At 43.5% G+C, this 27,208-nt stretch overlaps 1 protein-coding gene across 2 annotated transcripts in view; it reads left to right on the plus strand.

The window, feature by feature from the left end:
• Window positions 1-27,208, plus strand: part of C1QTNF7 (C1q and TNF related 7) — a 135,619-nt gene that overhangs the window by 35,391 nt on the left and 73,020 nt on the right. The window contains exon 1 of one of the 2 annotated variants that reach the window (XM_040237542.1): window positions 15,481-15,763. The exons of the other annotated variant lie outside the window; for it this stretch is intronic. The gene's annotated coding sequence lies outside the window, so the exon portion shown is untranslated. Of the gene's footprint in view, window positions 1-15,480; window positions 15,764-27,208 lie in introns of those variants that run through there. 2 annotated transcript variants of the gene reach the window in all.

Consider the following 27,208-nt stretch of genomic DNA (forward strand, 5'->3'; position numbering starts at 1 on the left):
AATTAAAAATAAATAAATTAATTAAAAAAAATAAAAATAATAAAAATAAATTAAAAAAAAAAAAGAATATTGGAGTGGCTCTGACATAAAGCACAGCAGGATCCTCTATGACCCACTTCCCAGAGTAATGGAAATAAAAACAAAAATGAACAAATGGGACCTAATTAAACTTAAAAGCTTTTGCACAACAAAGTAAACTATAAGGTGAAAAGACAACCTTCAGAATGGGAGAAAATAACAGCAAATGAAGCAACTGACAAAGAATTAATCTCAAAAACATACAAGCAGCTCATGCAGCTCAGTACCAGAAAAATAAATGACCCAATCAAAAAATGGGCCAAAGAACTAAACAGACATTTCTCCAAAGAAGACATGCAGATGGCTAACAAACGCATGAAAGATCCTCAACGTCACTCATTATCAGAGAAATGCCAATCAAAACCACAATGAGGTACCACCGCACGCCTGTCAGAATGGCTGCTATCAAAAAATCAAACAATAAATGCTGGAGAGGGTGCAGAGAAAAGGGAACCCTCTTACACTGTTGGTGGGAATGCAAACTAGTACAGCCACTATGGAGAACAGTGTGGAGATTCCTTAAAAAACTGGAACTAGAACTGCCATACAACTCAGCAATCCCACTGCTGGACATTGCTGGAAACCAGAATTGAAAGAGACACATGCATCCCAATGTTCATCACAGCACTGTTTATAATAGCCTGGACATGGAAGCAACCTAGATGTTCATCAGCAGACAAATGGATAAGAAAGCTGTGGTACATATACACAATGGAGTATTACTCAACTATTAAAAAGAACACGTTTGAATCAGTTCTAATGAGGTGGATGAAACTGGAGCCTATTATACAGAGTGAAGTAAATCAGAAAGAAAAACAGCAATAAAGTATATTAACACATATATATAGAATTTATAAAGATGGTAACAATGACCCTATATGCAAGACAGCAAAAGAGACACAGATGTAAAGAACAGACTCTTGGGCTCTGTGGCAGAAGGCAAGGATGGGATGATTTGAGAGAATAGCATTGAAACATGTATATTATCATATGTGAAACAGATCACCAGTCCAGGTTCAATGCCTGAGACAGGGCACTCAGGGCTGGTGCACTGGGATGACCCTGAAGGATGGGATGGGAAGGGAGGTGGGAGGGGGGTTCAGGATGGGGGGACACACGTACACCAATGACTGATTCATGTCAATGTATGGCAAAAAAACACCACAATATTGTAAAGTAATTAACTTCCAATTAAAATAAATTAATTAAAAGAAAGAATACTGGAGTGGGTTGCCGTTGCCTCCTCCAGGAAATCTTTCCAACCCAGGGATTGAACCCAAGTCTCCTGCATTGGCAGCCAGATTCCCTATAGCTTGAGCCATCAGAGAAGCCCCATCAAAGTGCCATAATAAGTGCTCAAAGGTGATCGTTTTCTTCCTTCCTTTCCCTACTGACATTAATAATGATGCCTATGTTTGCAAGAAACATTTAATTATAACCATGAAAGACCTACCTGTACTGCTCACATTCAACAGAGAATCTACACTCCACATATCCTTCAGCATCTCAGCTTCACACCTCTAGACCTTGCATCCATGGCAGAAGGCAACTAGACAATTTTGGTGCTATTCCACACTTAATATATCTTTTCACCTCTCAGTAGCAATGAAAGTTTGTGTCATATTTTAGTACCTACAGATCCCTTTCACGTATTTCCTCTTGCTTTTATATCGATTCTTTATGGAGGTATTTTTGTTGTTGCTATTGTCCTCACTATTATCACAATTTTGCAATGCAGAAAACTAAAGCCTAAACAGATGAAAAGTGAAAGTGACAGTCACTCAGCCATGTCCAGCTCTTTGTGACCCCATGAACTATACAGTCTATGGAATTCTCCAGGCCAGAAAACTAGAGTGGTAGCCTTTCCCTTCTCCAGGGGATCTTCTCAATCCAAGATCTTCCCAATCTGCCTGCATTGCAGGCGGATTCTTTACCAGCTGAGCCACAAGGAAAAGACTTCTGTCAAACTCTACAGCTGGTAAGGGACTCAGTGGGGATTTGAACCTGGATTCTCTGCCCTGAAAGTCTTTGCTTTTCTTCTACCAAATTTCACTGCTGATGTTATAGGCGTGCAAGTCTCAAAAGAAGCCTCACGAGTTCTTGGCTTATATCAGTTCCATTGGATGTCCTACTTTATTTTAAATTCTGATTTTTTTTCTGTTTTCTCTGATGTTGCCATGGTTGGCAAAACCAAGCTCAGCACAGTCATTTAGCCAGGTTGGAGCTGTTTTTGTAGGCTATCATAATTGTGTATTGGATGGCTGGTTTTAAAAAAAAAAAAAAAAGATGTGTTTAATTGCTGTTTTCTTTCGAGCAGAATTCTGTTATACTGGCAGCCAAATAATGCCTCATCTAGAAAGAAAAATGAGCTATTCCAGAAAGTTTGTTCAAAGAGAGGCTACATCTTTTGCAACCATGAAGTACAACACACAAATGTGAAGGTTGTCCATATTCAGAACAGGACGAGGAGGGGCAGAAAAGCTGGGCCATTAGAAAATGTTTGATTTCATGTAGCAGAAATGCAACTTCAGTGACCTGACTCAACAGTGGCTTGCTTATGGTTCTATTTTTAAACAGAAGTGAGTTTAGAGATACGCAGTCAAGGGTTGGTACAATGGCTTCACAAGGTCATCAGAGACCCAGGTTCCTACTGCCTTTCTGCTCTTCCATCTTGGCCTATGGAACTCTTTATCACAATCACAAAATGTCAAGTCTACATCCATGTCATGACTGCCTTCTGCATGAAGGCAAAATACAAAGAGCAAAATCTGAACAGGTGGCACCAGCTGTCTTTCTCCTTTAGGAGGTTTCCTGGCAACCTTTTCCATCAACCCTGCTGGGTTGTCCCTGCTGGGTGGCTCACATGACCTTCCCTGGTCACAGGGAGTCTGGGAAGATGGGTACTGGGTGCCATTGCCTCCTCCAAACAGACAAGGCTTCCGTTAGTAAAAACGAATAGCGAAATCGACACTGGGAATCAACTAAGAGTTTGCCAGGAGGACAACCATTGATCGGAGATCTGCAGCATGTCAGATGCAAACTAAGACAGTGCTGATGCCGAGGCTCCAATACTCTGGCCACATGATGCTAAGAGCCAGCTCATTGGAAAAGACCCTGGTGCTGGGAAAGACTGAAGGCAAGAGGAGAAGGGGGCCACAGGATGAGATGGTTGCGTAACATCACTGACTCAATGCACATGAATTTGAGCAAACTCCGGGAGATAGTGAAGGACAGGAAAGTCTGGTGTGCTGCAGTCCATGGGGTCACAAAGAGTCAGACACAATATAGCAACTGAACAACAACAACACAATGCTAAGAAAGAAAGAACATTATTCTTGCATTAGACCTAAAGAAAATGATATCCAGAGAGATGTAAAATGTGAAATGACATGCCTTTTCCTCAGAAGATCTCCATGTGAATTTTTCTCATGTGACAATGCCTGGCTCAGAAGAGACGCTCGAAAACGATTTCAAACATTTCCCCTTTGTCCTCTTTCACAAATGAAATTAGAAACGCAGTACCAGCTTTCTCTTGGAGTGCTTTCATATTTGCATTGTCTAATTGGTCTTGCTATGATCTAACTCGGGCTGCTGTTCTGGCCAGTGCGTCCATATCCTCAACTTCTGGCAAACAGCACTGCTGACATTATTAGATCATGTCAGATCTTTTCCTGCTTGATATAGTCCCTCTTTTGGATTTTCTCTCCAGAGCTGTCATGATATTGTTTTCACTTGTAACTTCATCAGCTAAGACATAAATAGCCTTTGGTTAGATTTTTAATCAGCATCTTCTGATTGGCACTTAGTAGGAGCTCAATGTTATCTGTTGAACGAGTGAATCTCAGTTTCCTCATTTGCCAGCTGCGTGAGCCTGGGCGTTTCAAACCTGCCGTGATGAGAAAAAAGAAAGGCTTGTTTTGAGGTTGCTGACCGTGCTTCAGCATTATAGCTGCGGTAGCTGAAGACTGCAGCCCACAGCCAGGGAGTGCATACCTTCACTCAGTCGTGTCTGACTCTTTGCGGCCCCATGGACTGTAACCTGCCGGGTTCCTCAGTCAATGGAATTTTCCAGGCAAAAATATTGGAGCCGGTGGGCATTCCCTCCTCCAGGGAATCTTCCTGGCCCAGGAATCCAACCTGCATCCCTTGCATCTCTTGAGTTGGCAGGCAGATTCTTTACCACTAGTGCCACCTGGGAAGAAGCAGATAGTGAGGGAGGGAAATTCTTGCAAAAGAGACGATCAGCAGATAACGTCAAAGACAGGTACTGTAGAATAGCATCCATGCTCTAACAAGCTTTGTTTTCTAGAATTTGTTAAAATTAACAGACAATCCTGAATTGTGATAATAGTAAATGCTAAAAAGTGACACGGGAGCTTCTCCAAACCCTACTCGGAGGTTTTTGGAGCGTGCAGAACACCACCGTGGAAAGAAACGTTTTCCGGGCAAAGCATCGTTTTGTTGTATCAGCGGGCAAACACATGGGGTGCCTACCATAAAAGAAAATAACCAGAACGCTTATCTCACTGACGTGTGCATGACAAACGCGTTAGGTTTGACTTATGGGAAGCAATTAAGCAACCTCTGTAGAATGGGTAAAGAATTTTTCCTTTGTCAAAAATTGTATCTCTTGATTGTCAGTGAAAACCAAAGCTGGAGTAAATTTGGAAATCTGATATGTGGTCTCCTGGAGCTTTATCCATACCAGAATGTAAATTCACACCAGTGTAGTATGAGATTTCTATCTTTCTTGATACATTTAGGTATCTGACCTCTCTTTACAATACATTCAGTGAAATGAATTTGGGACGCGGCAAGTAGGTGTTTGGCACCACATACAGCTTCATACACACGGGGTATGAGTCATAACACAGTGTCTTTTCAAGGCATTTGTTAGGTAGAAAAGGGCAGCTCTCAAGAGATTTCTTTTTGTCCAGCAGCATAAACAACTGGAAATGTATTCATGTACTTTAGAATCAAACAGACTTGGATTTGATTCCAGGTCTGCTATAGAATAAATGTGCAACAGGAGGCATACTACTTACCACCACTGAGTTTTTTCCTTATCTACAAAATGAAAATACTTAAACTGAACCAAGTGAAACTGCCATATTTGAAGTCAAGAGAAGTCAAATGTTCATGATCTCATATGGTTCATCCTATACCTGTATCACAGGACCAAGTCCAGAATAGAAGACAAAGTCCATGTACGTTTATGAGTCACAACTCTATTGTTATATGTGACAGGCGCCCGACTCAGACTAGCTTTAGAAAAGAGAATATATATCAATTCACCACAGTGTCCACTATAAATATCTTTTGCTTTTATTGGTCAATTATATATCAATAAAGCTAGAATGTCTTTAAAAGGGGGAGAGAATGCATTAGCTCATAAAATTGGACAATCTAGCAATGGTGTCAGCTTCAGGCGTGGCAGGATCCAGGGGCTCAAAGGATGCCCTGTCTCCCCATTCTCTCTGCTGCTCCACTTCCTTCGCATCTGTTGACTTTGTCATACATGATGGGCAGGATGACCAAAGACAGTCTTCACCAGAAGCAAAAGGAACTGTTCTCTCCCAAAGGCTGTCTTTCTTGTGTGACATGTTCAGCCCTCAACTAATCACCATTTCCATTGTGTCTGGTGCCAACTACTAGGCTTGGTCCAGCCTGGTTGACTTTCTCACTTCCAGAGAGATGACAGGAGCAAAGTGACCCATACACAAAGCCTGATTAGAGCCACAGAAGTTAGGGAAACAGTTCCCAAAGAACACTAGAGTGCTAGGCAGGCAGGGGAAGAAAGTCCTCTACGGTATGTAGAGCACTTAGTACAGACGCTGGCAAGCAGAAGATGCCCTAAAATTAACTGGAGAGTTTCCTACACTATAGTCAGAGACACAAGACAAAGTGACCAACTTTTCTCAATTTTCCCACGACTTTCTTGGTATTAACACTCTAAATTTCATACCCTGGAAAATTCCTCAGGCCCAGGCAAAACATTTCAGTTCATCTGGACTATGCTTGGTTTAAAACAGAAAATCCCACAACTGGGGAATCTCCATAGTCCCAGGAAGACCTGCACAGCTGGTCACCCTGCCCCAAGATGGCACTTGTAAAGTGTAAATCTTAGCTGCAGTTGAGGTCTTATTGGTACATACACAGTGGAATATTGCCTGCATTAATGCATGCTCAATCACCCGGTCGTGTTCAACTCTTTGGAACCCCATGGACTGCAGCCCACCGGGTTCCTCTGTCCATGGAATTTTCCAAGCAAGAATACTGCAGTAAGTTGCCATGCCCTCCTCCAGGGGATCTTCCCGACCCAGGGCTCGAACCTGAGTCGCCTGCATTGCAGATGGCCTCCTGCATTGCAGGCAAACTTTTTACCATCTGAGCCACCAGGGAAGCCCTGTTAGGTCAGTTTATTAGTTCTTGCATCAGTAGAAGAAGGATGTGCATGGTACATCCAAAACCATTGAAATTGTAGGTAGATAGTCCCATGGAAAAAACGCAACTTTAAATTTTATTTAAAGTTACAGGATCTGCCCCCTTTTCTTTGCCTTTCCCCTTCTGCTTTCTTCATTCTCTTTTAGTGCTTTTCGTTCCCCCTTTCCTCTTCCCTTTCTTTCTTTCCTTTGTTTCCATCTTCCTTCTTTCTGACCTTCCTCCCTTCTATCTCTTATTTTCTTCATTTTCTTTTCCTTTCTTGTTTGGCAATATAGTCACCTTCCAAATAACATGTGATTTAGATTTTGCTTCTGATCTTCAAAGGAGCTGCTATGTGTTGTTTGACTAAAACACACCAGCCTCAGTAAATACATTGATTGTGGTTAATCCACTAAGTGGAAACTTCACTGTTGATTAGGACAAAACTACATGTGCAATTACCATGGACTGGCTTAGACAGATGGGTAGGATGCTGAATGTGGAGAATGAAAAAACCAGGGGTCGGGGGAAGCAAAGCAAAGCAAATCAGAGGGTGATGCTTGTGAAATAAGGAGCTTGAGATTGAATTCTTTCAAGGGACATTTTGGTTTATCTGTTTACACAGGAGTTACATCTACCACTAATGGAAATTGCTGAGATTTGGAAACTCTTTCTTCTTTCAAATCAATATTATCATTAATTAAGCAATGTAAACCAGGAAATCCTTCTTGGTTACAAACTATGCTTTGAAGCCAGGCCTGCATTTGAATGTCTTCAATCAAAATCTTAAAAGTAAGCTTAGGAAGAAAGCAATGTCTAGTCTTTGAAGGAGAGCTATCATTGGGGAAAACAAAGCCTTCTCAATTAAACTTTGGCAAGGAATGAGAGTTTTGTTGCCCTTATTAAAGTGCTGAGGTTCTAAAGAATTAACTCCAATTTTGGAAGCAAATCTAAACGGTCCCTCACGACAGGGCTTCCACCCACAGATCAGGATCATAGCCTTCGGACTTCCACTTCATTTGGGTTTTCCAGATAACAGCCTTCACATCACTTTCACAATTTTTGTCATTATGTAGTACCACTCGTACCATTTATTTACAAAACATTTTCCTACAATTTTACTTTTTAAATTAGTTAGAATCAGATGATGTCGCCAATGCAGTTCATTAGGGCTTGTGCACAGCAGCGTCCACTTAAGAAGGCTTTCTTATCTCTCCCTGCTATTCTTTGGAACTCTGCATTCAGATGGGCCTATCCATTCTTTTCTCTTTTGCCTTCACTTCTCTTCTGCCTTTCACTTCTCTTCTTTTCTCAGCTATTTGAGAGCTAAAAGTGCATTGCAGTAAATGATGTGATGTGGCAATGCCCTGGGCAAAGACAATGGATAGAAAAACAGGCAGAAAAAAAACTACCATTGAGCAATATTTTTTTCTGGAGTATGGTTAATTTGCAATGTTGTGTTACCGGGAGCCCAGCCTGGTGCTCTGTGATGACCTAGAGGGGTGAAATGGTGGGGCAGGAGGGAGGTTCAAGAGGGAAGGGATATAATTATATGTATGTAACTGACTCACATTGTTATAAAATGAAAACAAACACTACATTGTACAGCAATTATCCTCCAATTTAAAAATTAATCAATTAAAAATGTGTTAATTTCTGCTTTATAGTAAAGTGGTTCAGTTCAGTTCAGTTCAGTCATGTCCGACTCTTTGCGACCCCATGAATCCCAGCACGCCAGGCCTCCCTGTCCATCACCAACTCCCGGAGTTCACTCAGACTCGTGTCCATTGAGTCAGTGATGCCATCCAGCCATCTCATCCTCTGTCGTCCCCTTCTCCTCCTGCCCCCAATCCCTCCCAGCATCAGAGTCTTTTCCAATGAGTCAACTCTTCACATGAGGTGGCCAAAGTACTGGAGTTTCAGCTTCAGCATCATTCCTTCCAAAGAAGTCCCAGGATTGATCTCCTTCAGAATGGACTGGTTGGATCTCCTTGCAGTCCAAGGGACTCTCAAAAGTCTTCTCCAACACCACAGTTCAAAAGCATCAATTCTTCAGCGCTCAGCCTTCTTCACAGTCCAACTCTCACATCCATACATGACTACTGGAAAAACCATAGCCTTGACTAGACGGACCTTAGTCCAGTTTCATATCTATCTTGTAGATGTATAGTTTTGTATGGATATATGCAAGAAGTGGGGTTGCTAGATCATATTTTTAGTTTTCTGAGGAACCTCTATACAGTTTTCCACAGTGGCTGCACCAGTTTACATTCCCACTAACAGAGTAGGAGCGTTGCCTTTTCCCACACTCCATCCAATGTTTGTTATTTGTAGACTTTTTAATTATGGCCATTCTGACAAGTGTGAGGTGGTACCCCAATGAACAACATTTTAGTTGAGTAACTGAATGAACATAATGGAATGTAAAAAATAAAACTTAATCACAAGGCTTTAAATATGAAATAAAACCACAAAATTATCCATCAAACTAATCACAACCAATTGGGAAAAATCACTCCAGGTAGGAATTTAGGATGAAAAATCCAAGTCTTAAACAATCACTGAAAGAACTGTAGAGAATATATATGTAGGGTCAAATTTCACTGGTGGCTCAGATGGTAAAGCATCTGCCTACAACACAGGAGACCCAGGTTCAATCCCTGGGTTGGGAAGATCTCCTAGAGAAGGAAATGGCCACCCACTCCAGTATTCTTGCCTGGAAAATCCCATGGACGGAGGAGCCTGGCAAGCTACAGTCCATGGGGTCACAAAGAGTTGGACACGACTGAGCGACTCCACTTTCACTTTCATACAATATGAAAATGAATCCATGAAAAAACTATGCTCTGAATAAGTTCTGTAGTCTAGTTAATACAGCACTGAGGCCAGTTTCCAGTTGTGATATCCTATTACAGTGATGTATGTTGTCCTTGGGTTTCCCAAGTGGCTCAGTGGGTAAAGAATCCACCTGCAGTGCAGGAGATGTAGGAGACGCAGGTTCAGTCCCTGGGTCGGGAAGACCCCCTGGAGGAGGGCACGGCAGCCCACTCCAGTATTCTTGCCTGGAGAACCCCCATGGACAGAGGAGCCTGGTGAGCTACAGGGTTGCAAAGGGTAAGACATGACTAAGCAGTTGAACACATATGCACGCAAGATGTCCCTATTGAGGGAGGCTAGTTTTTGTTTTATTTGGGTTTTTATGCAGCTTTTTTCCTAACTTCCTCTGAATTAAAATCATCATTGTAAATGATTGCTTTACATTAGTTATTTATCATAACATTGATTATTACATAGTATGTTAGTTATAGTATATACACTGATTTGTGTATGGCTAAATCACTTCAGTCATGTCCAACTCTGTGTGACCCCATAGATGGCAGCCCACCAGGCTCTGCCGTCCCTGGGATTCTCCAGGCAAGAACACTGGAGTGGGTTGCCATTTTCTTCTCCAATGCATGAAAGTGAAAAGTGAAAGTGAAGTTGCTCAGTTGTGTCCGACTCTTCGAGACCCCATGGGCTATAGCCTACCAGGCTCCTCTGTCCATGGGATTTTCCAGGCAAGAGTACTGGAATGGGGTGCCGTTGCCTTCTCCGGATTTGTGTATAATTATTTCTAAATAGAAAACATTTTTCTACAAGAGGGCTGTGGAACCAGCTTGGAGAAAGAACATGCTGTTGTGCTGGAAAACCAGAAGGGCAGGATTGCTAAGAAGCCACACTGGTGTATGAGTAGAAATGTCCAGGGGTGGATGATGCCAGGCTAAAATCACACATCCCAGACCACTGATATTTATAATGACAGATAACATAGGTCCATAGATTTATAATCTAGTCTTTGAAAAGGGGATTAGAAAAAGGAAATTAGACAAAATTTTCAGTTTATAAATAAAATAAATCCATAAATAATTCAAGTTCCCAGCATAGCTTCTTGGTATCTCTTCTAAGGTATCTTCACCCAAAAGAATTTATAGTAAGCAAGTTTTCATAGGATTTTTCCAGTTTATAAAACAATTCCACATGAACGCTTTTACTCACCCACCAAACCATGCTGAAATAGAAATAGATAATAATGAAAACACTGAATATTCATCTAACTCTTTCATTTACGTCATCACATTTCCAGGCAACTCACCAGTAAAAGTGTGCATTTTGTAGTTCTCTGAAGAAAAAGCACCATCTTTTCATGTCTTCGTGTATGTGGCTTCTTTAGCTGTTACAAATTTCTCCTGGAAGGCCCTGTGCCTCTTCATACTCTGTTCCACCAAGATGTTTCTTCCTCCTTTTCCTGAAAAAGACTGAGTCTGATAACATATAAACAGGCATCCCCAGATGTGCTGCCCTTGGGAGAGTCCAGAGTTGACCAGCACACCAAGATCTATTCCTCAGCCGCCTCTCCCTACTCTAAGGACTTAATCCTTGGCCAGCCAAATCTAGCGACCCCATGCAAAATAAAAAGGAGAAGAATAAAGTTGGTGGTAGGCAGAGGACTTAATAAAGGTCCCAGTTAGAAGGAGCTCTCTCTCAGGCATATTTGTGCCCGACACAAAACTGTAAATGAATTTGGTAGATTATTTCTACCATTAACTTTCCTTGAGTCACCTTTTCCTCCCCTGTAGGTCTTCATGTCAGTGTCCTGATGGCCACAGATATTTCAAGGGGAAAACCTTGCTGCTCTCAGGGAGTTTACAGACCAGTAGGAAAACAAACTTTATGCAGATTATCTTAGAACTACTACATTTACGAAGCAACATTTATGAAGTTTTACAAAAGGGAAAAAACCATGAAAGGGCAATTTAGGATAATATATAAGAGAGAGTAAGGGAGAGCTAAGGCAGGTGAAGGGCAAGTCAAAGAAAGCATCCTTGAGGGAGGAACACAAGTTGACTTTGAAATGATGAGGGAGAAAATGTATCAATCTAGGAACTTCTCTGGTGGTCCAGTATTTAAGCCTCTACAGTCTCAGTGCAGAGGAGCCAGGTTCAAACCCTGGTCAGGGAACTAGATCTTGCATCCACCAACTAAGACCTGGGGCAGCCAATTTTTTTTTTTTTTTAAGTATCAACATAAAGGAAGCTGAGAAGAAAGAAAGAGAACCTTCTGGCCAAGCTTTCCAGAGCTGTCAGTCTAAACTCCATGGGGATCCCAAGGGAATCCTCAGAGCTGCCTCTACACTGCTGTCCTTCCCAGAGTGCTGTGGGTGACAATGTCGTCTTTCCAGGCAACTGAGCTGGGAACTAGCAGGAAGGAGAAATGGAGGTTCATGGCCCTGAATCAAGGAGAGAAAAGGAGATGGAGGCAGAATGTGTCATGGAAAGAGCAGGGCTTTGGTTACCAGAGTTCACACTTGGACACAGCCAACATCTTAGCTTTGTGACCTTGGAAAATGTGCTATGACATCTCATAGTTGTTGTGAGGATTGACTGAGAATAGAAACATGCAGGACACTGTATCCAGTGCTGAAAAAACTTGTACAATGTGAGAGCTGCAAGTTAAGCTTTCTTTGGGACAAAATGAGAACTGAAGCCCAGGAGACAGTGTTTCAGACAGCTCTGAGAAACTGCTCTGAGGAGGTGAGGGGAGAAGTTAGGACATATAAGGGTTTTGCAACAAAGAGTAAATAGTCGGAAACATCCAGAGATTACCTTTAATTAATGTGAAACCAGATATGTCAAGTTAAAAAATTTAGTGCTTTTCTATGTATGGGAAGATGCAGGAGTCTGGGCTCACTGAAATCATTCCTTGAATATTCACCTCAGTTATCTGGGGCCAGTATCCTGTATCTTCACATCCTGAGTTTCCTCAGGGCTCACCAGCTCACCCTGATGATGGTGACATCCTTGTTTACTGATACGGCAGGAAATATTTTATTTCTTGAAATATTCCATTTCTCACCAGTAAGGACTCAATAAATGTTCGCTCTCTTCTCTCACCTTCTCCAGGTTCCATATGCACTGAATATATCCCCTGCCCTGCAATTTACACACTGAAGCCTTAACTTCCAATGTGGCTGTATCTGGTGTATCTAGAGATAGGTCTTTAGGAGGTAATTAAGGTTAAATGAGGTCATAAAGGCTGGATAGGGGGGCTGATCCAAAAGTACTGTGGCCTTATAAAAGAGAAAGGGAGAGGTCTCTCCCTTTCTCCTTTGTGAGCAGACACAGGAAGAGGCAGCCATCTTCAGCTACAGTTGGGTTCCCATGAGAACCTGACCATGCAGGCACCTTGATCTCAAGTTTCCGGCCTCTTGAGCTGGAATGTCAATTGTCAACTGACATTGTCAATTGCTGGACTTCCCATGTAGTCCAGAGGTTAAGAGTCCACCTGCCAATGCAGGGGACACAGGTTCAGTCCCTAGACTGGAAAGATCCCAAATGCCTCGGAGCAACTAAGCTTGAGCACCACAGCTGCTGAAGCCAGTACATGTAAAGCCCATGCTCTGTAACAAGAGAAGCCACCTCAGTGAGAAGCCTGTGCATTGCACCTAGAGAGTAGGCCATGCCTGTTGCAACTAGAGAAAGCCAGCACACAGCAGCAAAAACCCAGTAGAGCCAAAAATAAATTAATAAAGAAAAAATTTTTTTTAATTCTGTTGTTGAAGCCACTAGCCTATGAAATTTTGTTATGGCAGCCAAAGCCAACTAAAACAAGTCTCCATTAGAAACTTGCTCTTAACAGATCATCAAGTGCAGATCATAACTGCAATGACATCCAATGGATGGATTTATGAAAGGGCAAAAGAAGTGACTGTAATCATTAAACTTGAGCTGGCTTCAGGCTTGAGCATTTTCAAAGGTAAACATGAAAGTGAAGGTCGTTCAGTCATTTCCTACTCTTTTCGACCCCATGACTGTATGTTCATGGAATTCTCCAGGCCAGAATACTGGAGTGGGTTGCCTTTCCTGTCTCCAGGGGATCTTCCAAACCCAGGGGTCAAACCCAGGTCTCCCACATTGCAAGCAGATTCTTTACCAGCTGAGACACAAGGGAAGCCTCAATTCATTTGGTATTTGGCTGTGATGACTTCCAAAATAAAGACCCAATCTGGGTCAAGACTACAGATGCTGCTTTCCTATCTGGTTGAACAGAAATGTTTTCTCCTTGTTTTTATTCTTACTGTTGCATGTGAAACGGAAAGACACTTAGACTCTAAGAAAACAAGCAGTGGCCAGCATGGGGAGACAAGCATCAAGAGATGGGACGATGAGGGGAAAAGAGAAATATACTCCTTAAAAGGAGAAAAACAAAAAGTCAAGGGCCTGGGATCCCAGGCACTAAGAAGTATGAACTGATCCAACAGAAGAATGGGGTGTGCCTGTGGGACCACACCATTGTCAGTGTGTTCTCTGTAAGTGCTGTGTTGGACACTGGCAAACACTGCTTTCCAATTCCAAAGCCTGCACAGGCTGACATGTAGCAGCTCAGCGAGGACCTCATTTGAATCTTACCACAGCCTACAGAGGTGAGCACAGCAGAGAGGTATCCTGTCCTCAGGGATGGAACTATGGTTTGGAATATTTAAATGAGGTTCCCATGGCTAATATGGCTGCCAGGGTGGCTTGGTGGTAAAGAATCTGCCTGCCAAGCAGGATGTGTGGGTTGGATCCCTGGGGTGGGAAGACCCCCCCAAGAAGGAAATGGCAACCCACTCCCAGTATTCTTGCCTGGGAAATTCCATGGACAGAGGAGCCTGGCAGGCTACAATCCATGGGGTCGCAAAGGGTCAGACACAACTTAGCAACTAAATCACCACCACCCCTGGCTGGCAAGTGTAGAGGCAGTGTCCAGGCCCTGCTTTTCTGATTTCAGAACCAGCATCCTTTCCACAGCAAATGTTAAACTTTGCTCCACCTTGTCATCTGATCTTGACCGGATTTTCCGAATCGAAAGTTTTCTCCATGCTCCATCCCATCTTCCAACCTATGTTCTCCTCCCTCCAAGTCACTCGATGGCTTCTTCTAGCACAGAAAGTAATTTTGGTGGAACATGAGCATCATAAGAAAAGAAGCATGTAATGTGGGCCAGGTTGGTAAAAATCCATCATACAGTGTAATTGCTGTCATAGTTTGATCACCATACTACTGGGTTGACCAAAAGGTTCATTCAGATATTTCTGTAAGATGTTATAGAAAAACCTGAACAAAACTTTTGACCAACCCAACATATGACCAAGCAGGGAGAGCCATTATTAGGATCCCCATTTTGTAGCTGGGAAAAGTGAGACACAGAAGAACTAAGGACAGAAGTATCCAGTGACATGTGCTAAACATCAAGAAAGTGAAAAAGAGTGAAAACGCTGGTCATTCAGTGGTGTCTGACTCTTCAGGACCCTGTGGACTGTAGCCTGCCAGGCTCCCCTGTCCATGGAATTCTCCAGGCAGTCTCCAGTCTCCGTGGTGGCTTTGAAGGTAAAGAATCTGCCTGCAATGTGGGAGACCCAGGTTTGATCCCTGTGTTGGGAAGGTCCCCTGGAGAAGTGAATCACTAATCACTCCGGTATTCTTGCCTGGACAATTCCATAGACAGAGGAGCCTGGTGGGCTACAGTCCATAGCGTCTCATGGTAAACATCAAGAGCCAGATTTCAAACCTTTGTGTCTGTCTTCACCTCCAAACAGGGGACAGAGCTCTGGTTTGACCACCAGGAAGTCCTTTGGTTCCAATCCATCCCCTCACCACCCATGTGGTCCTAGTTTAGACTTGCCACCCCTCGACTTGATCTCCTGCCTCTGTAAACTGAAGGGGCTGGGTGGCCTGGTCTCCAAGAACAATTTCTAAAGAGGTTTGTGAGAAAACACTCACCACCTGCCCTGAAGACCTGTCAAAGGTGCCCCCGGGTTTTCCCCCGCAAGAAAGATGAGACACCGTTTCACTTGAATTTTACATTGTAGAGCAAATATCGTCCCGACTCTGCTGTTTCTCAAGTGCGATTCGGGGAGTGAGCCAACGGAGAGAGGAGGAGATTTGTTTTTGTTTGTGAGGTTCACAAACCCTTCTTTCAGGCTCAGTCAAACCATTGGGAGGTCTGTGTAGGCCGCGGCATCTCCGCGTTGCGTGGGGCTGGCTGGTCTCTCTCTCCCCCTGCCTCTGCTCAAAGTCTGGGAAGATGCTTTGGAAATAAACCAGGAAATTACTTATCAATCTAAAGCCCCAAAGAGCTATGCGTCCTCCTCACTGCCAACGGGAAGAGGATTTCACGGGAAAGCTCCGCATCTGTGTGCAGTAGAGTTCAAAGACGCCAGCTGCCGGAAGGTCTTGCGAGGGATGTAAGTACAGCGTCCGCTCTTGCGATTCAAATGAACAACTGTAGGCTTTTTTCTCCCAGAGATGAGTCTTTTTTGGCTCGGGCGGGTGTTTCTCTTTCTCTGCTCTACTCTGAGGGTGAGAGGGTGTTTACTGACCCGGACTTACTCAATGACACATCTCCTCTGAGGGCTGCTCCTGCAGAACCGAAGAAAGCAAGCAAAAGTTGTCAGAAGCGGCTTTGCTGGCTTCATTTTGCAAAAAGCCCTGACTGGGTAGACATCCTCCCTCGTGGTTATAGATCCATAAACAAGAGGAGTGTGAGCTGCATGTGTGCACTTGTGGAACGAACGGAAGGGGCTCCATTGCCTCCCCCGAAACACAAAATTGTCACCGCCTCTGAGCCTAAATAATTTGAGTGAAAGGCGTTCCCTTTGTGTTGTAGGCTTTTGAGTACAGGAGAAAGAAAACGTTAGCCCTTTTATTCTCCTGTGGAGATTGCCTTGTGGCAGTATAAACTGCGTGCTCAATTTATGTTTGCAGTCAAATGCTCTACCACTGAGCTTATAGCCCCCTCAATTTATTTTGGGCTAAAGGTACTGATTTATTTACTTTTATTTGTGTATTTACTTTTATTACTTTTATTTTATTACTAAAATAAATAATAAATGCATTATTATTTATTTTATTAAATAAATGTGCCTGTCCCTGCACGCAGCTGTAAGGGAGATAATACATTCATCGCAATATACGAATGTAAATATCTAGACAGTGTTAGTAAAACTATGGGTTTGTATAAATGTAATTGCATGAATGGATCACGTAGTTTCATAAATAACACATGGCTTTCAATCAGACTGTGGTTAAGATCTGGGAAGTCATTGACAGAATATAGTTCTTTTAAAAGAAATAGCTCTGTTCTGATGGGCCTTTTTCCATGAGTCCCCACAGCTTTCCCTGGGACCTTGTGTCCTTTTCCAGGGTCCCTCATCAAGAACCCCATGGCTGCGGGAACATATGTGGTGCAGGGAGTCATGAGATGGAAGGCTGCATGCTTGGAATGTGAAAGGAAATTCTTCAAATATGGGGAACCGCGTACTGAGCCTTTGCCATGCATTTGGCATGCTGCTTGCCATGTGTCTCGTGGTCTGCAGAGCAGGTGGCTCTGGTGAAAAGTGGTGTGTTTGGAACCAGAGCACTTGGCAACTTGTCCCCAGTTAGCCTCTGTGTGACCCACTGTCAGTATCTAACTCCTCTGTGCCTCAATGTCCTGTCCATAAAATAAAGGTAATGACAGTGGAGAACCCAAGTTTGATACTTGGATCAAAGGAAGATCCCCTGGAGAAGGGAATGGCAACCCACCCCCGTATTCTTGCTTGGAAAATTCCATGGACAGGAGAGCCTGGCAGGCAAAAGTCCGTGGGGTTGCAAAGAGTCGGGCACGACTAAGCAACTAACCTTAATTGATTAATTAATTAGCAGCATACAGAGAAGGCAATGACAACCCACTCCAGTACTCTTGCCTGAAAAATCCCATGGATGGAGGAGCCTGGTAGGCCGCAGTCCATGGGGTCACTAAGAGTCGGGCATGACTGAGCGACTTCACTTCACTTTCATTTTCACTATTCATGTGAAGCTTGAGAATGAATGGGAAGTAATGTTTTTGTCTCTGTCATACACGAGCTACTATTTTGTTGTTGTTCAGTTGCTCAGTTGTGTCCATATATTTGTAACCCCATGAATTATAGCCCACCAGACTCCTCTGTCCACAGGATTCTACAGGCAAGGATACTGGGGTAGATAGATCCCTTCTCCAGGGGATCTTCCCAACCCAGGGATGGAACCCAGGTCTTTTGCATTGCAGGCAGATTCTTTACCAGCTGAGCCACCAGGGAAGCCCAGTGAAAGATGGTGATGGTTATCCTCTAGAAGGCCCTCTCTGTATGCCTATTAACTAAGGCAGGTCCCCAGGTCCCTGGGTTAATAGTTCTTTGGAGGGTTTGGATGCATCCAAGCTGAGCAGTTGCTGTCCTCAACATGTTTTGTAAACTGGACAACAATGGATAGCCACATCTCATACAAACTTCACCTGAAGGAGGTGAAAAGTTCTGTTAAGGACAAGAGAGCTCTTTTCCCCATTCAAATTTATGGATTACCCTGTGGTCAGAATCAATGTTATTTCAGAGTTATTTACTGCCTTGTTTCTATCCCAGTGTTTTCCTCATGTCTTGGCACACGTCACCTTCTAAGCCGTGACCATCTGAACGGCTTGTCATCAACCCCTCTGATTGCATCAGTCTCTGATGATTAGCAGAAGATACATTTCTTTCCCTTTGGAGGCTTTTTGTCACAAGTCAGTACAACTTGGTGGAATTCACCACCATATTCAAGTAGCATAAGCTGTGTCCATAATATGAGAAAATGATTCAATCAGCTTTACACAGAGAACCAGCAACATAGAATGTTTACTGTGCTGAATAAAGTATCATCAGATTGATTCCTCTGGAGAGGCAGCACAGAAAGATATAAGCCAACAACAGGGGGATGTCATAACCCAGTCTGGGAGCTTCAGATGCCTCAGAAAGAGGCCGCAGGGGGCATGGAAGAACAGGAACCACTGAACATTGAAACTAATTTCTGGTGATGGCAAACTTCAGGGTGTGAAGCGACATATCCCTGGCTTTGTATTCTGGCTTCACCACTTTCTAACTCCAAGACTCGCTGGTGTGTCATCTCTCAAGAGTGTGCAACAGACATAAACATCTCAGCATAGAACCCAGCATAGTAGGTGCTCAATGAACAGGGGTTCCTTTCCTCTCCATTGTGGTCCATTCAAGCCACAAATATTTATTGAGCACTTCAGTTCAGTTCAGTTCAGTTCAGATGCTCAGTCATGTCCGACTCTTTGCGACCCCATGAACCGCAGCACACCAGGCCTCCCTGTCCATTACCAACTCCCAGAGTCTACCCAAACTTCTGCCCATTGGGTCAGTGATGCCATCCAGCCATCTCATCCTCTGTTGTCCCCTTCTCCTCCTGCCTTCAATCTTTCCCAGCATCAGAGTCTTTTCAAATGAGTCAGCTCTTCACATCAGGTGGCCAAAGAATTGGTGTTTCAGCTTCAACATCAGTCCTTCCAATGAACACCCAGGGCTGATGTCCTTTAGGATGGACTGGTTGGATCTCCTACTGAGCACTTACTATGTGCCAAGTATTATTGTAGATAGAACAGTAAACAAGAGCCTAAGCCTATGCCTCCATATCTTTAGATGAGGAGACAACAGAATTACAAATCATAATGTAATTTGGGAAACTGAAAAGTGCTATGAAAAAAATAAAATCTGATCATGAGACAGAGTGACTAGCAAGGGCAGAAATGGAGATATTTCTTCACCTAAGGTGGTCAGGCATTGCCTCACTGAGGAAGTGGTAGTTAGCATAGTCTGGAATCATAAGGAAAACACTAAAACCATGTTAAGCCACTAACTCACCACGTGACACTAGACAAGTCACTGAAACTTGTTAGGTCTGGGCTTCATGACCTACAAACTGCAGAGCTGGAGGAAACCTACGGGGCTTTGTTAGTCCTGAAAGTCTGTTTTGTCATTTCCTTTGCCTGTCTTGGGATCCTATGCCATGAGTAATTGTATGGGGGAAAAAAAAAGTCATTGAACTAAACTATACTACAGTTATTTCATTCCTTCATTCCATCTCCTGGGGATTTTTTCAAAAAGTTTTTCCTAACATAGATAAATGAGTAGGTCCTCAATGAATGAAGATTAATTAATGATTCTTTTCATAAAGCTCAAATCATCACAATTCCTAGGGATTACATTGCTGGAAAAGACAAGAACCACCGTATGGCAGATTTTTAGGGATGAATTGTGTAGCTTCCCAATGACTTCATGTGTGGCTTCAAGTCTGAAATCGCACATATGTCAGGGCAGCCAAGACGCGAAGCTGCCAGAATTTGGCTGATCCAGCACTCTACTAGCCAAGAGTCATGTGCATGGCTTTAAAAAACAATGCCTGGTCTGAAACATTTCCTTTCTTAAAATGGTGCAGCAGACCTCCTGTGGGGCTGAGACGGCATCCATCCAAAGTGAAGGTCACAGTGCAGATAACCTGTACCCGAGGAGTCATTGTCTCTAAATTCGCCAAATATTTGTGGCCAGAGTATTCTTGGCTGTAGTGATCCAGATGACTGTCTAATTACTCCACTTTACTGTGAGCACCACGGGATAAACCCCAATCATGGGTCAACAGCTTAGAACGAGAGTTTTGTGTTCATAGCTAAAATGTACAGGTCAATATTTTCGATTCTCAAACGCTGATATTTGGCGATTAATTTATAAAATTGTGATCTCTCCAAATTGCAAACCCATTTTTAAAAGTTGTTTTGAAGACATGGTCCAATGTTAGAAAATCCAAAGTTAGAATCAAAAGGCTGAAGTATTAGAGCAAAGAGGATGAGACTGGACCATTGGAGTTAATTAACCGGTAGAGAGACAGAAAGTCGCTCAGTCGTGTCCAACTCTTTGTGACCCCATGGACTATACAGTCTATGGAATTCTCTAGGCCAGAATACTGGAGTGGGTAGCCTTTCCCTTCTCCAAGGGATCTTCCCAACTCAGGAAGCAAACCCACGTCTCCTGCATTGCAGGCAGATTCTTTACCAGCTGAGCCACAGGGAAGCCCTTGTAGCAGAGAGAGTTGTGGGCAACTTGTGATGTTCCCTGAAGCTCTAAAATGATCGTAAGCAGTGAACTGCTGTCCAGTAGGGAGAGCAATGGGGTAGGGAACTACTATTGTGCACTTACTTTTCTCAAATTAATTTTTATTGCAGTGTAGTTATTTTACAATGCTGTGTTAATATCTGCTGTACAGCAACGTGAATCAGCTATACATGTACATATATCCCCTCTTTTTTGGGTTTCCTTCTCATTTAGGTCTCCAGGGAACACTGAGTAGAGTTCCCTGAGCTATAAAGTAGATTCTCGTTAGATATCTATTTTACTTTGTTGTTTAGTCACTAAGTCTTATCCGACTCTTTTGTGACCCCACGAACTATGGCCTGCCAGGCTCCTCTGTCCATGGGATTTCCCAGGCAAGAATACTGGAGTGGGTTGCCATTTCCTTCTTCAGAGGGTCTTCCTGACACAGGGATTGAACTGGCATCTCCTACCTTGACAGATGGGCTCTTTACCACTGAGCAACCAGGGAAACCCTATCTATTTTATACATATTAAAAATGAATAGTGTATATGGGGCTTCCCAGGTGGTGCTAGTGATAAAGAATCCACCTGCCAATGCCAGAGATGCAAGAGACGACGGTTTGATCCCTGGGTCGGGAAAATCCTCTGGAGTAGGGAAATGGCATTCCACTCATATTCTTGCTGGGAAAATTCCATGGGCAAAGGAGCCTGGCAGACTACAGTTCATGGGGTTGCAAAAAGTCAGACAACTGAGTGACTGAGCGCACGTGCACGCGCACACACGCACCCACACAATTCTGTATATATGTCAATCCCAATCTCCTACTTCATCCCACTCTCCCTTCACCTCCTTGTGCACTTATGTTTAATGCGAATGATATTTCAGCCTTTTACGTACATTAGCTCCCTGCCACGATCCTACCGTAGTGTGGCTCTGTCTCTGCTTATTTTACAGATGAGACTCTGAGACAGCGTAGTTGAGTAACAGTAGTTAAGTTCATCAGCCAGTAAATGGTGGAACTACGACTTGAATCTAGGGCTGCCTTAGTCTGCAGCCAATCAGCATGCTACTTGACCAATCTGCTTCAGAAAGATAAAGGACTTTTTAATTCCCACATGCACTACACATCCTATTTAAGTTAAAAAACAGAATTTACTGCAAGTTTTTAAATGTTGAAATGGCCTCCTGAGGGAAGAGGCAGAGGATCTGTCTTCTTTGGAGGTCTATTAAAACCAGATCAGTTAGCATATACATCTGGTATGACTCCAGTGTGGTCCTTTCCCAAGGTGAAAAGATAACAAACTGATTTCCCAAGTTTCCTTCTCGTTTTCCCATCCGAAGATGAACTCTATCACTGCAAGGCAGAAGTGGGGGTGATGGGTCTAGTCCCCACTTCCTACTCTCCCTCTCCTGCTCCATGCCAATTGCTTTGGCTGAAGGGATGGCTAGACTTTCTGGAAGAACTGTAGCCCCTCGGTCACTCCTAGTCTTTTTCCCACAATTAGGGACAGCTCTTTCCTACTTTGTGCCCAACTAAATGAACACCATTCCAATGAATCTATTACCTAATTTGAGCCTGTATTTCCAATGCTTCAGAACTATAAATCAGGACCAAAGCTGGAACATTGTTGGAAAGCAAGATTGTCTTTTAAAATTCTAGCTATTATGTAATATCGGGTAGGATTGCATTTGTGAGTATTAGAAAGCCCAGTTTCTTCCATATGGAAGAGGTTTGTTTTTCTCACATAAGAAGAAGCTGAGAAGTAGGGGATCAAAAGATGGTGTAACATTCACTCATCACCAAGAAACCAGGATCCTTTTATATTCCTGTTTCATCAGTGTTAGCAGATGGCTTTCATCCTCCTGAGAGCAAGATGGCTGCTGCAGCTCCAGACATTGAGTGCATATCCCAGACAAGAAAGTAAAAGCCTTCTTGTCAAACTTTGGCTTTTATTTGGGAAGGAAAATCCTCTTCTGGGACTTTTGTACTGTTTCCAGTCTTCCATGTAGAAAAAAGGCAGGGAGAAGTGAATTAGGATGGGTTGCAAGTGAGCCAACCTACAGTATTTGTCAAAATATGCTATAACTATGTTTGTAATTTGATACTACATTACATAAAAAATTTTAGCTGCATCTATTTTAGTACTTCATTGGAAGCATGAAAATAGTTTTTGAAAAAAAGTGGTAAGAAGTAGGTGGGGACAACATTCTATCTGAAGTACTACAAAGTAATGGAAAGAAGTGGATTGGATGTCAGACCAAAGTGTGAATCCCAGCTCAATAAATAGTTAGATGTGGAATGTCTCTGGACCTCAATTTCTTTTATTCAAAATAAGAGTAATAATAGCTACCCATAGGATTGAATTAGAATTAAATTAAATAATATATAAAGAGTCTGACAGGTAATAGACATTCAAGAAATAGTCGTTCTCTTCTCTTTTGCTTTGCACCTTTTATTCTGCAAGTGCAAAAACCTTTATAAAACCCAACTCAGCCAAGAGCTGACAGTTGAAGGCTCAACCCTTTGATTGCAAGAAATTAGAACAAAGCCGCTGAATGGTGTGTAGGCTTTCTCAATCAACACACGCCAAGATTCTTTCATTTTGGGCTTCATCACATTATCTTAGCAAACCAGACAAAAATGTCTAAGCAATTTTGTTTTTCAAGCTGCTTCATTTGCTTCAAAGTGCCATCTGCTTGTGACATGTTACAAAACCGAGTCAATAGAGCCATTTGGTGACCTTTTAAAAAGTGACTTCAGTGTTTGTTACCAAGGGATATGGTTCCTAGAATTTGTGCAATTTGTTCTGTGTTGTCGAGATGTGAACTAAAACCTTCACAGAGACTTTCAGCTGTTTCAATACATTATCTTCATCTTACCCCAGGAAGCCAGGTTTTAAATTGACTTTCTTTCCGTTTTAATTATCTGCCCATGTCACTCCGACCTTTCCAGTCAAAGATGGATGATTAGAGCTTATCACCTCATAGTCACCGCTGTGAAATTAAAACGAGGAAACGAAACAAACCGAAAAGAGCTCACAGATTTGCAGAGCCGGAATCTAGCCATCAGCCAAAGTCTGATTTCTGCACTATTTTAAGGCGGGGGAAAAATGAGAGAATGCAATTCGAAGCCACAGGTTCTTGTTCACATATGAATTCTGTGACTTTTAACAATCTATTTAAACTTATTTTTTGGATTCTTAGCTGGGGAAAAAAAAAAGTGAACATGCCTGCCCCTCCTATCTCACCTGTTGATAAGAAGATCAACTAGCAGCATACTAGTTGTTGTTATTTAGTCGCTCAGTTGTGTCCTACTCTATGACCTCATGGATTGTAGACCACCAGGCTCCTCTGTCCATGGAATTTCCCAGGTGAGAGTACTGGAGTGGGTTGCCATTTCCTTCTCCAGGTGATCTTCCTGACTCAGGGATCAAACTCACGTCTCCTGCACTGCAGGCAGATTCTTTACCATCTGACTCACCAGGGAGAGAACCATGTCCACACATTGGGTTGCCTGGCCCCATAGTAGCTGTGCTCGAAGACTCCAGTCTTTACTGCAAATATCCTCCTGAAAAGTTTTCCTGGAAACACTCCTTTCAAACCCTCCTGACACTGATTACTCAGTCCATAGAGCCTCAAAACCAGAACAGAAACCATGGAGACCCTCCACTGTCCTTATATGTTCCTTGCCCTATTTAGATACTTCTGCAGACACCTCCCCCAAGCCTCTCACCCTTAATTAGGTCAGTCTCTAATTTCTAGCTGGTCTTGGCTAGAACACTCTAGAAACCAAGGAGATCCAGGAAATTTTTCACAAGGTTTGGGCCTTCACTTTGATGTAGTTAGGAAATAGTCATCACCACCTACTCCCAAGCACAGGACGGCTGGATGTACATAGATGCTTTTAGGGAGTAACCTCTGAAAAGTAGGTTTGCCCCCTTCACCCCTTCTGGTATTGTTCAGTCGCTAAGTCATCTCCTCTTGGGGTCTACAATATGCCATTAACCAGCAAATTTTATTTTCCTTAGAAGAACAGAGAGGCATGGTGGTTAGAGGTGGATCAAGGGAGCCAGGTCAAGGTTATTTCAAGGGCAGAAAGAGACTTGTGCCTTAGTACAGGCTGAGAGCAACCAGCCAGCGGTGGAGGTTGAAGAAACAAGAGAATGAGAGAAGGTCATCCAGGTGAAGTGAGAGGTGGGTTCAAACAACCACCCCTGAAAGGCTTTGCTGTTGCTGTTGTTCAGTCACTAAGTTGTGTCTGACTCTTTGCAACCCTACAGACTACAGTATGCTAGGCTTCGCTGTCCTTCACTATCTCCAAGAGTTTGCTCAGATTTATGTCCACTGAGTCGGTGATGCCATCCAACCCTCTCATCCTCTGCCACCCTCTTCTCTCCCTGCCTTCAATCTTTTCCAGCGTCAGGATCTTTTCCAGTGAGTCGGCTCTTTGCATCAGGTAGCCAAGTAGTGGAGCTTCAGCTTCAGCATCAGTCCTTCCAATAGATGTTCAGGGTTGATTTCCTTTAGGATTAACTGGGGAAGGCTTGGGCTTGAACAATCATGAGTCCTGACTCACACCTGTGTCCACTGAGACAGGCAGGAAGCAAGAGAGGATAGATGGGAATGAGTAAATTAGGATGGTCCTCTGTGTGTGTGTGTCTGTGTGTGTGTGTGTGTGTACACGCACACGCTCGTGTGTGCACGTAGTCTCATCAGTCGTGTCTGACTCTTTGTGACCCCATGGACTGTAGACCACCAAGCTTCTCTGTGCATGGGATTTTCCCAGCAAGAATACTGGAGTGGGTTGCCGTGCCCTTCTCCAGGGGATCTTCCTGACTCAGGGATCAAATATTGGTCTGCATTGCAGGTAGATTCTTTACCACTGAGCCACCAGGGAAGCCCAAATTAAGGATAGGAGGGAAATTGAAGGAATCATGATGATACTCTTTGTTCTTCTCTAGAAGGTTGGAACTGGAACCATTGCTTAAGATCAGGACAGTGAGCTAGTTAAATGTGTATTGCAAGCATCCAGACAAGTTATTGTAACAGTAAATAAGCACTAGAAAAAAATTATATTCCCTTCTTTACGCTTGGCAGGTTGAAATCGATAGCAAATGTTGTCTCCAAAAGGCCTCGTATAAAAATAGCCACCACGACACCATCCATATATTTTGCATTTTAAGTGAAACACATGAACCTTCCCTCAACTTTTATTTTAAACTGGGAACTATAAAGACCTCTCTAAACTCATCTCAGTTTTAGAAATAACTTGGACCAAGTGCAGCTTGTGTCAGAGAGGCCCTGTGACCACACTGTATTCTCTCTCCGTGACCCACCAGTCTGGAGAATGTTCTGGAACTTCTCCAGCAAAGAGGTGCGTGCAGGAGGAGACGTGCTCTTGGAGCTTTGGATTTTAGTGCTGTGGAAATTGCTGCCGACATGACAAACGAGAGGGAGATAATTTAAAACACAGGCTGTTCGCCTGTTTGTCCTTTGAAGATCTTAATAAGCATCAGCTTTCCTGAGCTGGATCAGGTTCTTTGCCCCCAAACGTTTCAGATTTAGAGTGTCTCCCTTGGATTATTTAAAATCGTAAGGGTCAGTTAGGGGAAGTTTTGTGCTCAGACTTGAGGGGCAGCTGGTGGAAGAAATGGAGTAGGCGGTGGCTTCTGCTGGGAGCTCTGGCTTCTCCTTTCCTGGCCCGCCCTCCCCTCACCCACATTTTGACGAGGAGAGCACAGACACGAGAGAACCAGGTCTAGATTCAGCCAGGGTTTCAGAAATCCCAGGAGAATTCTCTCGTGAGAACAAGGGAAGGAGTTTCGGGTTTCTTGAGCAGTGATTTCCTCAGCCTCTCTCTGTCTTTGTCTCTCTGTCCATCCATCTCAGTCTCCTTCTCTCTCTCCCCGCCCCCCGCCTCTTTTTCCCTTTCTCTATTCCCCTCTCTTTCATCTCTTTTTAGAATTGTTGTTTAATTTGTTTTTGGCTGTGCTGGGTCTTTGTGCCCTGATGGCTTCCTCCAGTGCGCAGGCGTCTCATTATGGCGGCTTCTCTTGTTGCGGAAACACGGGCTCGCCGGGCCCTCCGGCTTCAGTAGCTGAGGCTCACAGGCTCAGCAGTTGTATTCCCCCAGGCTCCAGAGCACAGGCTCAGTAGTTGTGAGGCATGGGCTTAGTCGCTCTGTGGCACGGGGAATCTTCCCGGATCAGAGTTTGAACCCACGTCCCCTGTATTGGCACGTGGACCCTCCACCCTCCCATCACTGAGCCACCAGAGGAGCCCCTCTTTCATCTCATGTAACTAATTACTGGTCTCTCTGGCTTGCCTGTTAGCTTCTGTGGTAGCTCAGATGGTAAGAATCTGCCCACAATGCAGGAGACCCGGGTTCAATCCTGGGTCAGGAAGATCCCCTGGGAAAGGCAATGGCCACCGACTCCAGCATTCTTGCCTGGGAAATCCCATGGACAGAGGAGCCTGGTGGGCTACAGTCCATGGGGCTGCAAAGAGTCAGACCCAACTGAGCAGCTGACACTTGGCTTGCCTGTTAGGACTTTTGGTTACCACAAAACCACTGGAGTCATAGGGAAACAGGATTAAGAATCCATAAAGGGCTGGCACTATTCTAGGCACTTGGGACAGAGCTGTGATGAAAACAAACCCCTTCCTGGCAGAGCCCATTTGAAGGCTAGACAAAGAAAACACAGATGTGTGTGTGTGTGTGTGTGTGTGTGTGTGTGTGTGTGTGTGTGTGT

The sequence above is a fragment of the Oryx dammah genome, unplaced genomic scaffold (genome assembly GCF_014754425.2).
Source record: "Oryx dammah isolate SB20612 unplaced genomic scaffold, SCBI_Odam_1.1 HiC_scaffold_3, whole genome shotgun sequence".
NCBI classification, from domain to species: Eukaryota; Metazoa; Chordata; class Mammalia; order Artiodactyla; family Bovidae; genus Oryx; species Oryx dammah.